The sequence below is a fragment of the Bombina bombina genome, chromosome 3 (assembly GCF_027579735.1).
Source record: "Bombina bombina isolate aBomBom1 chromosome 3, aBomBom1.pri, whole genome shotgun sequence".
Taxonomy (NCBI): domain Eukaryota; kingdom Metazoa; phylum Chordata; class Amphibia; order Anura; family Bombinatoridae; genus Bombina; species Bombina bombina.
Window position 1 is genome coordinate 785731463 of NC_069501.1, and position 11870 is coordinate 785743332.

The following is an 11870-nucleotide window of genomic DNA, read 5'->3' on the forward strand; positions in this document are numbered from 1 at the left end:
TTTCTAGTATAAGTGATACAGTATCTTACTTACAGATACACAAAATAATTATTGAAATCATTCATGCCATTTGGTTTTACAGAATTTAGACGATAGATCCATTTGCACTCAAGTTTGAGTAATGTTTTCTCCAGATTGCCTCCTCGTATTCCTAGTGAGGCTTTTTGAATGACCATATATTTCAGGTTGGTAGTAGAACACTTATGATGTATTTGAAAGTGTTTTGCGACTGATGTTAACTTTTTGCCACGTGCTTCATCCTTATTGGCATTTTTTATATTATTAGCGTGTTCAAGGATACGTACCCTGATCTCACGGGTTGTCAAGCCAACATAAATCATTTTGCATTGGCAAAAAAGAGCATATACAACCGCAATAGTTCTACAGGAAAAATGAGAGGCTAGATTGTATGAATGGCCATCTTTATCTTGGATAGTTTTGGACTTCATTACATATGGGCAGGCAGAGCAAGTACCACAGGGATGCATCCCTGGGTCATTGTCCTTTTTCTTAAAAGCTCTCACATAATGACTGGAAACAAGTCTATCCCTAAGATTTGTGGGTCTTTTGTACCCAATAGAGATTCTGTCACCAATAGTTTCTTTCAAAGAGGGATCATTTTGTAATATTTTCCAGTGTTGATTGATTATTTTGGTTACTTCTGGCATTTGTGGGTTATATGTGGTGATTAGTCTTGGATTGGACTCACTTTTATTTTTGATCTTTGGGACGAGTAAATTATCTCTATGAATGTTCAGGGCCTTGTACTTGGCTCGTTTGACTGCTTTCTTGCTATAGCCTTGTGCTATTAGTCTGTCCATTAGGGCTTTACTTTCTGTGAGATATATGTCAGTACTGGAGCAATTACGTCTTAGACGTAGAAATTCCCCAAAGGGGATAGCCTTAAGGGTGCATGGTGGATGAGCTATGTAACAGAGCTCAGATGATCTATGTAACAGAGTGTTAGTCGCTGTTTCTTTTCGGTAGATAGTGGTGTTAATACAACCATCTTCTCTCTTGAATATGGTTATGTCCAAAAAGGAAATTTTGTGCTGATCAGCTGAATAGGTTAATTTGATGTTTTTATTATTCATGTTTACTTTTATCATGAACTGATCCAATTCCTGAGATGTTCCTTCCCATATGAATAAGACATCATCTATATATCTTATCCATAACGGGATGTGATCAGTGTGATGTTGTAATTCAGTTGAAAAAACATCAAAGAGCTCCCAATGCCCCAAGAAGAGTTTGTGAAATTACTAAAGGTGCACCTAATCCTAGGCAGCATCCAACTGCATGTATTCAGTATTTAAAACGCATGCTGGAAGGACAGAATATGACACAGACTGACATACATATCATTATAGATGCATTATTAGACCATGATGCTGAATCTGGTTGGGATTGGAATAATGTAAAGACAATTAGCGAAATTGACACAAATACTTCTACAAGGTATGCATTAAATAGACCAGTGGAAAGAGCAGTTATGTGGGAAGAATTGTCAGATGAAATGCATAGAGTTTGGAAGGATAAACAAAGTATGTCTGTTGCATTAAGTTGCAAGCAGGGTCAGAAAGAGACTTTGGTTGAATTTGTTAAGCGTTTTTATAAATGCTGGAAGGAAGAAGCTGGAATGGAATCAGACAATGCAATGGGGTCATTAAAAGTGCAGACGTGTATAGGTAACATGCAGCCTCAACTTTCTTTATTGGTAAAACAGCTTGTTTCTGAATGGCCGGAATTGAAACCCGGTGAGAATAAAGAAACTGGAAGCAAAAAATGTTGCTTTTTATCAGAAACAGGGAATGCAGCACTGTGACCCATTTCAAGACAGAGAAAGAGATAATACAGGATGTTATAGGATGTATGGCAGAGCAGCTGGAGTACATTATAGAGGAAGGGGGAGAGTTAGGGGTAATTATCCTTCAAATAGAACACAGTGTTTTAATTGTGGGGAACACATCTTATCGAGAGCAACCATATGTGGTTCTAGAGGTGGAGGGTTTAACCCTTCCATTTCTGGTAGACACAGGAGCAACATGCTCTGCTTTATGCTCAGATATGTATGGGGGCACTACTGGAGAAACTGAGCCTTCTTTAGGGATTAATGGAGTGCTGACTCAAACACGTATAACGCCACTATTAGAAGTTAGGGTACCGGGTACTGGCCAATGTGTATTACACCCATTTCGTATAATAACTGGATGTCCTTTAAACCTTTTGGGGCGAGATCTTATGGGTTCCTTGGGAGTGCAATTAAATGTCAATAAAACCGGTGGGTTAGAAGTAATCATGGGATCCACTAATTGGAGTTTTTACAATGACTTACTGAGTGAAGTCCCACCTTCAGTGTGGGCCTCCTCTAAATTAGATGTGGGGTTGATTAAATGTACCCCATATAAAGCTAGGTTAAAACCTGGTGCTACTCCAGTATACATAAAACAATACCCACTATCTAAAGAAAAAATAGAGGGTATTAAGCCCATGATAGAGGAATTCCTTGCTAAAGGAGTTCTTCGTCCAGTGGTTTCTCCCTATAATACCCCAATAAATCCAGTCCCAAAGAAAGATAATGAATATAGACTAGTCCAAGATTTAAGGGCCATTAATGAAATAGTGGTGCCTATTGCGCCTATCGTCCCTGATGTTACAACCTTGCTTACAGCCATTCCACATGACGCCCATATATTTACAGTAATTGATTTAGCTAATGCATTTTTTTTCGGTGCCATTAGAACCGGAGACACAGCTACTTATGGCTTTTACATTATATGGGGCATTTCAGATGGCATGGTGCCGCTTGCCTCAAGGCTATGTGTCATCATCAGCGGTGTATTCGCTGGTGCTGCAGCAGAGTTTGCAGGCATGGACATGCAGCTGGGGTTCAGTCCTACTTCAGTATGTCGATGACTTGCTGTTGTGTAGTCCAAATCAGGATGCAAATACAGCAGACACTGTCAGTCTTCTTAAACACCTCGCTGCTGAAGGTCATAAAATAGCTAAGCACAAGTAACAAGTAGGAATGGAAGAAGTGGAATATTTGGGTTTTGTACTTTCACATGGTCACAGGTCTATCAGTTCTAAACGCATACAAGCAATCCAGAGGGTCCCCAGACCTAGCACTAGGAAAGAAATGCTTACTTTTCTAGGGATGATAAACTATTGCAGACAATGGATTCCTGAGTGTTCCCATCATGATTCCATACTAAGACAAGCTACAAAAGGTGAAAACCCAAAATGTATACAATGGACAACAGAAATGACTAAATCCTACATTGCACTTAAAACCAGCATTATTAGTGCCCCTGCTTTAGGACTACCTGATTATTGTAAACCATTTCATTTGTATGTCAGGGACAATTGTAAAACCATGGCTGCTGGCTGTGCCCAGGAACATGGCGGATGCATTTTGCGTCCCATAGCTTATTATTCCAAGGTAGTCCCAGTAACTGTGCAGGGGATGCCTGCGTGTCTCCGAGCATTGGCGGCATGCGCCATGGCTGTGGAGATGGTTGAAACAATCACGTTAGGTCACCCAGTGATTCTACACACAAGTCACCAAGTTTTACATCTTGTAAAAAATGTTACCACACAACATATGACTGCCCAGAGGCTCTCTGGTTATGAATGTATATTGTTAAATAACACTAACCTCACTATTAAATATAGTAATAGCAACTCAGGTCCAGCTCATATTCTTAATGCACTGCTATTGGGTTCACCAGATCTGACAGCTGACCATGACTGTATAGAGGTAATACATCACATAACAACACCACGAGCTGACTTAATAGATAAACCTTTTGACTTTGCAGAAAATGTATTTGTTGATGGTTCCTGTTCTAAGCCTAGTGATGGGGTTTACAAAACTGGATATGCTGTTGTACAGTTACCAGACATAGTGCTGGATGCAGGACCTATTAATTATTCTTCAGCGCAGGCAGCAGAGCTAATAGCACTCACAAAGGCATGTGAAATGTTTAAGGGTAAATCTGTTAATATTTACACTGACTCTCGTTATGCTTTTGGGGTTGTGCATGATTTTGGTAGGATTTGGAAACAGCGTGGGTTTGTTTCAGCAGATGGCAAGACCATATCTCATACCAATCTCATTAATAACCTGTTGCAGGCAATACAACTCCCAAAAGATATAGCGATCATTCATTGCCATGCACACACACATAGGACTGATCCTATTTCTATGGGTAATGCGCTAGCAGACAGAATTGCTAAAGAAGCTGCTTTTGCAGCACATACATCTGTTTCAATGTATGCTGTATTGGTCCCCCCTTCTTGTCCCACAGATCACATGCTTCATGAACTCCAGGGACATGCCACTGAAAGTGACGTCTTTTTGGGAAACTAAAGGGTTAACTTTAGATGAAAATGGTTTGTTTTCAAAAAAGGGGAAGATAGCCATACCGGAAAGCAGCGCTCCAATATTTATAGCACAAGCTCATGGTGTGGGACATTTGGGAATGAAGCCAACATTACACTTCTTGAAGCAGTCTTTTTACATAAATAAAATAGATGAACATTGTAAATCATTAGACATGTGCACCGCTAAAAAATTCGGTTCGTTTTCGGTTCGGATCGATTCGGACTTTTAGAATTTCGTTTCGGATCGAATCTGATTCGGCAAAATTTGAATAAATTCGTTTCGGATTTATTCGGATCCGAATAAATTCGTTTCGGATTTATTCGGATTCGGCTGAATTCGGTTCTATTCCGTTCCGAAATTCGGTATGTTTTTAGTACACTAACACCCATTTAGTACACTAAGTCACTAACACCCATAAACTACCTATGAACCACTAAACCGAGGCCCCCCCACATCGCAAACCCTATAATAACATTATTTAACCCCTAATCTGCCGATCGGATATCGCCGCCGCCTACATTATAGCTATTAACCCCTAATCTGCTGTCCCTAACACCGCCGACCCCTACATTATAGTTATTAACCCCTAATCTGCCTCCCCCAACGTCGCCGCAATCTAACTACAAGTATTAACCCCTAATCTGCCGACCCGATATCGCCGCCGCCTACATTATAGCTATTAACCCCTAATCTGCTGTCCCTAACACCGCCGACCCCTACATTATAGTTATTAACCCCTAATCTGCCTCCCCCCAACGTCGCCGCAATCTAACTACAAGTATTAACCCCTAATCTGCCGACCCGATATCGCCGCCGCCTACATTATAGCTATTTACCCCTAATCTGCTGTCCCTAACACCGCCGACCCCTACATTATAGTTATTAACCCCTAATCTGCCTCCCCCCAACGTCGCCGCAATCTAACTACAAGTATTAACCCCTAATCTGCCGACCCGATATCGCCGCCGCCTACATTATAGCTATTAACCCCTAATCTGCTGTCCCTAACACCGCCGACCCCTACATTATAGTTATTAACCCCTAATCTGCCTCCCCCAACGTTGCCGCAATCTAACTACAAGTATTAACCCCTAATCTGCCGACCGAATATCGCCGCCGCCTACATTATAGCTATTAACCCCTAACCTGCTGTCCCTAACACCGCCGACCCCTACATTATAGTTATTAACCCCTAATCTGCCTCCCCCCAACGTCGCCGCAATCTAACTACAAGTATTAACCCCTAATCTGCCGACCGCAAATCGCCGCCACTATAATAAATGTATTAACCCCTAAACCGCCGCACTCCCGCCTCGCAAACACTATAATACATTTTATTAACCCCTAATCTGCCCTCCCTAACATCGCCGCCACCTACCTACAATTATTAACCCCTAATCTCCCGCCCCCATCGTCGCCGCTACTATAATAAGGTTATTAACCCCTAAACCTAAATCTAACCCTAACACTAACACCCCCTAACTTAAATATAATTTAAATAAAACGAAATAAGTTTACTATAGTTAAATAAATGAATCCTATTTAAAACTAAAGACTTACCTGTAAAATAAACCCTAAGATAGCTGCAATATAACTAATAGTTACATTGTAGCTATTTTAGCATTTATTTTTATTTTACAGGCAACTTTGTATTTATTTTAACTAGGTACAATAGTTATTAAATAGTTATTAACTATTTAATAACTACCTAGCTAAAATAAATACAAATTTACCTGTAAAATAAATCCTAACCTAAGTTACACTAACACCTAACACTACACTATCATTAAATTAACTAAATAAATGAATCATATTTAAAACAAAATACTTACCTGTAAAATATACCCTAATATAGCTGCAATATAACTAATAGTTACATTGTAGCTATTTTAGCATTTATATTTATTTTACAGGCAACTTTGTATTTATTTTAACTAGGTACAAAAGCTATTAAATAGTTATTGACTAATTAATAGCTACCTAGTTAAAATAATTACAAAATTACCTGTAAAATAAATCCTAACCTAAGTTACAATTAAACCTAACACTACACTGTCATTAAATAAATTAACTACAAGTACCTACAATTATCTACAATTAAATAAACTAAAGTACAAAACCCCCCCACTAAATTACAAAAAAAAAAAAACACTAAATTACAAAAAATAAAAAAATATTACAAGAATTTTAAACTAATTACACCTAATCTAAGCCCCCTAATAAAATAACAAAGCCCCCCAAAATAAAAAAAATGCCCTACCCTATACTAAATTACAAAAGTTAACAGCTCTATTACCTTACCAGCCCTGAACAGGGCCCTTTGCGGGGCATGCCCCAAAGAAAACAGCTCTTTTGCCTGTAAAAAAAAAAACACAATCCCCCCCCCACATTACAACCCACCACCCACATACCCCTACTCTAACCCAAACCCCCCTTAAATAAACCTAACACTACCCCCCTGAAGATCTCCCTACCTTGAGTCGTGTTCACCCAGCCGGGCCGAAGTCTTCATCCGATGGGGCAGAAGAGGACATCCAGACCAGCAGAAGTCTTCATCCAAGCTGGGCAAGAAGAGGTCTTCCATCCATCATACAAGTACCAAAATACAAACAAACACTAAATTACAAAAAATAATAAAATATTACAATAATTTTAAACTAATTACACCTAATCTAAGCCCCCTACTAGCTATTAATATAGCTTCAATATAACTAATAGTTACATTGTAGCTATTTTAGGATTTATATTTATTTTACAGGCAACTTTGTATTTATTTTAACTAGGTACAATAGCTATTAAATAGTTAATAACTATTTAATAACTACCTAGCTAAAATAAATACAAATTTACCTGTAAAATAAATCATAACCTAAGTTACAATTACACCTAACACTACACTATCATTAAATTAACTAAATAAATGAATCCTATATAAAACTAAAGACTTACCTGTAAAATAAACCCTAATATAGCTGCAATATAACTAATAGTTACATTGTAGCTATTTTAGCATTTATATTTATTGTACAGGCAACTTTGTATTTATTTTAACTAGGTACAATAGCTATTAAATAGATATTTACTGTTTAATAGCTACCTAGTTAAAATAATTACAAAATTACCTGTAAAATAAATCCTAACCTAAGTTACAATTAAACCTAACACTACACTATCATTAAATAAATTAACTACAAGTACCTACAATTAAATACAATTAAAAAACTAAACTAAAGTACAACCCCCCCCCCACTAAATTACAAAAAATAAAAAAATATTACAAGAATTTTAAACTAATTACACCTAATCTAAGCCCCCTAATAAAATAACAAAGCCCCCCAAAATAAAAAAAATGCCCTACCCTATACTAAATTACAAAAGTTAACAGCTCTATTACCTTACCAGCCCTGAACAGGGCCTTTTGCGGGGCATGCCCCAAAGAAAACAGCTCTTTTGCCTGTAAAAAAAAACACAATCCCCCCCCCCCACATTACAACCCACCACCCACATACCCCTACTCTAACCCAAACCCCCCTTAAATAAACCTAACACTACCCCCCTGAAGATCTCCCTACCTTGAGTCGTGTTCACCCAGCCGGGCCGAAGTCTTCATCCGATGGGGCAGAAGAGGACATCCAGACTGGCAGAAGTCTTCATCCAAGCGGGGCAAGAAGAGGTCTTCCATCCATCAGAAAAGTACAAAAAAACAAACAAACACTAAATTAGCAAAAATAATAAAATATTGCAATAATTTTAAACTAATTACACCTAATCTAAGCCCCCTACTAGCTATTAATATAGCTACAATATAACTAATAGTTACATTGTAGCTATTTTAGGATTTATATTTATTTTACAGGCAACTTTGTATTTATTTTAACTAGGTACAATAGCTATTAAATAGTTAATAACTACCTAGCTAAAATAAATACAAATTTACCTGTAAAATAAACCATAACCTAAGTTACAATTACACCTAACACTACACTGTCATTAAATTAACTAAATAAATTAATCCTATATAAAACTAAATACTTACCTGTAAAATAAACCCTAATATAGCTACAATATAACTAATAGTTACATTGTAGCTATTTTAGCATTTATATTTATTTTACAGGCAACTTTGTATTTATTTTAACTAGGTACAATAGCTATTAAATAGTTATTGACTAATTAATAGCTACCTAGTTAAAATAATTACAAAATTACCTGTAAAATAAATCCTAACCTAAGTTACTATTAAACCTAACACTACACTATCATTAAATAAATTAACTACAAGTACCTACAATTAAATACAATGAAATAAACTAAACTAAAGTACAAAAAAAACAAACACTAAATTACAAAAAATAAAAAAAATTACAAGAATTTTAAACTAATTACACCTAATCTAAGCCCCCTAATAAAATAACAAAGCCCCCCAAAATAAAAAAATGCCCTACCCTATACTAAATTACAAAAGTAATCAGCTCTATTACCTTACCAGCCCTTAAAAGGGCCTTTTGCTGGGGCATGCCCCAAAGAAAACAGCTCTTTTGCCTGTAAAAAAAAACACAATACCCCCCCCACATTACAACCCACCACCCACATACCCCTACTCTAACCCAAACCCCCCTTAAATAAACCTAACACTACCCCCCTGAAGATCTCTCTACCGTGTCTTCACCCAGCGGGCCGAAGTCTTCATCCGATGGGGCAGAAGAGGACATCGAGACCGGCAGAAGTCTTCATCCAAGCGGGGCAAGAAGAGGTCTTCCATCCATCAGAAGTCTTGATCCAGGCGGCATCTTCTCTGTTCATCCATCCGGAGCGGAGCGGCAGCATCCTGAAGACATCCCACGCAGAGCATCCTCTTCTTTCTTGATCCGACGACTAGGTGACTGTACCTTTAAGTGACGTCATCCAAGATGGCGTCCCTTGAATTCCGATTGGCTGATAGGATTCTATCAGCCAATCGGAATTAAGGTAGGAAAAATCTGATTGGCTGATTCAATCAGCCAATCAGATTCAAGTTCAATCCGATTGGCTGATCCAATCAGCCAATCAGATTGAGCTTGCATTCTATTGGCTGATCGGAACAGCCAATAGAATGCGAGGTCAATCTGATTGGCTGATTCCATCAGCCAATCGGATTGAACTTGAATCTGATTGGCTGATTAAATCAGCCAATCAGATTTTTCCTACCTTAATTCCGATTGGCTGATAGAATCCTATCAGCCAATCGGAATTCAAGGGACGCCATCTTGGATGACGTCACTTAAAGGTACAGTCACCTAGTCGTCGGATCAAGAAAGAAGAGGATGCTCTGCGTGGGATGTCTTCAGGATGCTGCCGCTCCGCTCCGGATGGATGAACAGAGAAGATGCCGCCTGGATCAAGACTTCTGATGGATGGAAGACCTCTTCTTGCCCCGCTTGGATGAAGACTTCTGCCGGTCTGGATGTCCTCTTCTGCCCGATCGGATGAAGACTTCGGCCCGCTGGGTGAAGACACGGTAGAGAGATCTTCAGGGGGGTAGTGTTAGGTTTATTTAAGGGGGGTTTGGGTTAGAGTAGGGGTATGTGGGTGGTGGGTTGTAATGTGGGGGGGGGGATTGTGTTTTTTTTACAGGCAAAAGAGCTGTTTTCTTTGGGGCATGCCCCGCAAAGGGCCCTGTTCAGGGCTGGTAAGGTAATAGAGCTGTTAACTTTTGTAATTTAGTATAGGGTAGGGCATTTTTTTATTTTGGGGGGCTTTGTTATTTTATTAGGGGGCTTAGATTAGGTGTAATTAGTTTAAAATTCTTGTAATTTTTTTTATTTTTTGTAATTTAGTGTTTGTTTTTTTTGTACTTTAGTTTAGTTTATTTCATTGTATTTAATTGTAGGTACTTGTAGTTAATTTATTTAATGATAGTGTAGTGTTAGGTTTAATAGTAACTTAGGTTAGGATTTATTTTACAGGTAATTTTGTAATTATTTTAACTAGGTAGCTATTAATTAGTCAATAACTATTTAATAGCTATTGTACCTAGTTAAAATAAATACAAAGTTGCCTGTAAAATAAATATAAATGCTAAAATAGCTACAATGTAACTATTAGTTATATTGTAGCTATATTAGGGTTTATTTTACAGGTAAGTATTTAGTTTTATATAGGATTAATTTATTTAGTTAATTTAATGACAGTGTGGTGTTAGGTGTAATTGTAACTTAGGTTAGGGTTTATTTTACAGGTAAATTTGTATTTATTTTAGCTAGGTAGTTATTAACTATTTAATAGCTATTGTACCTAGTTAAAATAAATACAAAGTTGCCTGTAAAATAAATATAAATCCTAAAATAGCTACAATGTAACTATTAGTTATATTGTAGCTATATTAATAGCTAGTATGGGGCTTAGATTAGGTGTAATTAGTTTAAAATTATTGTAATATTTTATTATTTTTGCTAATTTAGTGTTTGTTTGTTTTTTTGTACTTTTCTGATGGATGGAAGACCTCTTCTTGCCCCGCTTGGATGAAGACTTCTGCCGGTCTGGATGTCCTCTTCTGCCCCATCGGATGAAGCCTTCGGCCCGGCTGGGTGAACACGACTCAAGGTAGGGAGATCTTCAGGGGGGTAGTGTTAGGTTTATTTAAGGGGGGTTTGGGTTAGAGTAGGGGTATGTGGGTGGTGGGTTGTAATGTGGGGGGAGGGATTGTGTTTTTTTTTTACAGGCAAAAGAGCTGTTTTCTTTGGGGCATGCCCCGCAAAGGGCCCTGTTCAGGGCTGGTAAGGTAATAGAGCTGTTAACTTTTGTAATTTAGTATAGGTTAGGGCATTTTTTTTATTTTGGGGGGCTTTGTTATTTTATTAGGGGGCTTAGATTAGGTGTAATTAGTTTAAAATTCTTGTAATATTTTTTATTTTTTGTAATTTAGTGGGGGGGGTTTGTACTTTAGTTTAGTTTTTTTAATTGCATTTAATTGTACGTACTTGTAGTTAATTTATTTAATGATAGTGTAGTGTTAGGTTTAATTGTAACTTAGGTTAGGATTTATTTTACAGGTAATTTTGTAATTATTTTAACTAGGTAGCTATTAAATAGTCAATATCTATTTAATAGCTATTGAACCTAGTTAAAATGAATACAAAGTTGCCTGTACAATAAATATAAATGCTAAAATAGCTACAATGTAACTATTAGTTATATTGCAGCTATATTAGGGTTTATTTTACAGGTAAGTCTTTAGTTTTATATAGGATTCATTTATTTAGTTAATTTAATGATAGTGTAGTGTTAGGTGTAATTGTAACTTAGGTTATGATTTATTTTACAGGTAAATTTGTATTTATTTTAGCTAGGTAGTTATTAAATAGTTATTAACTATTTAATAACTATTGTACCTAGTTAAAATAAATACAAAGTTGCCTGTAAAATACATATAAATCCTAAAATAGCTACAATGTAACTATTAGTTATATTGAAGCTATATTAATAGCTAGTAGGGGGCTTAGAT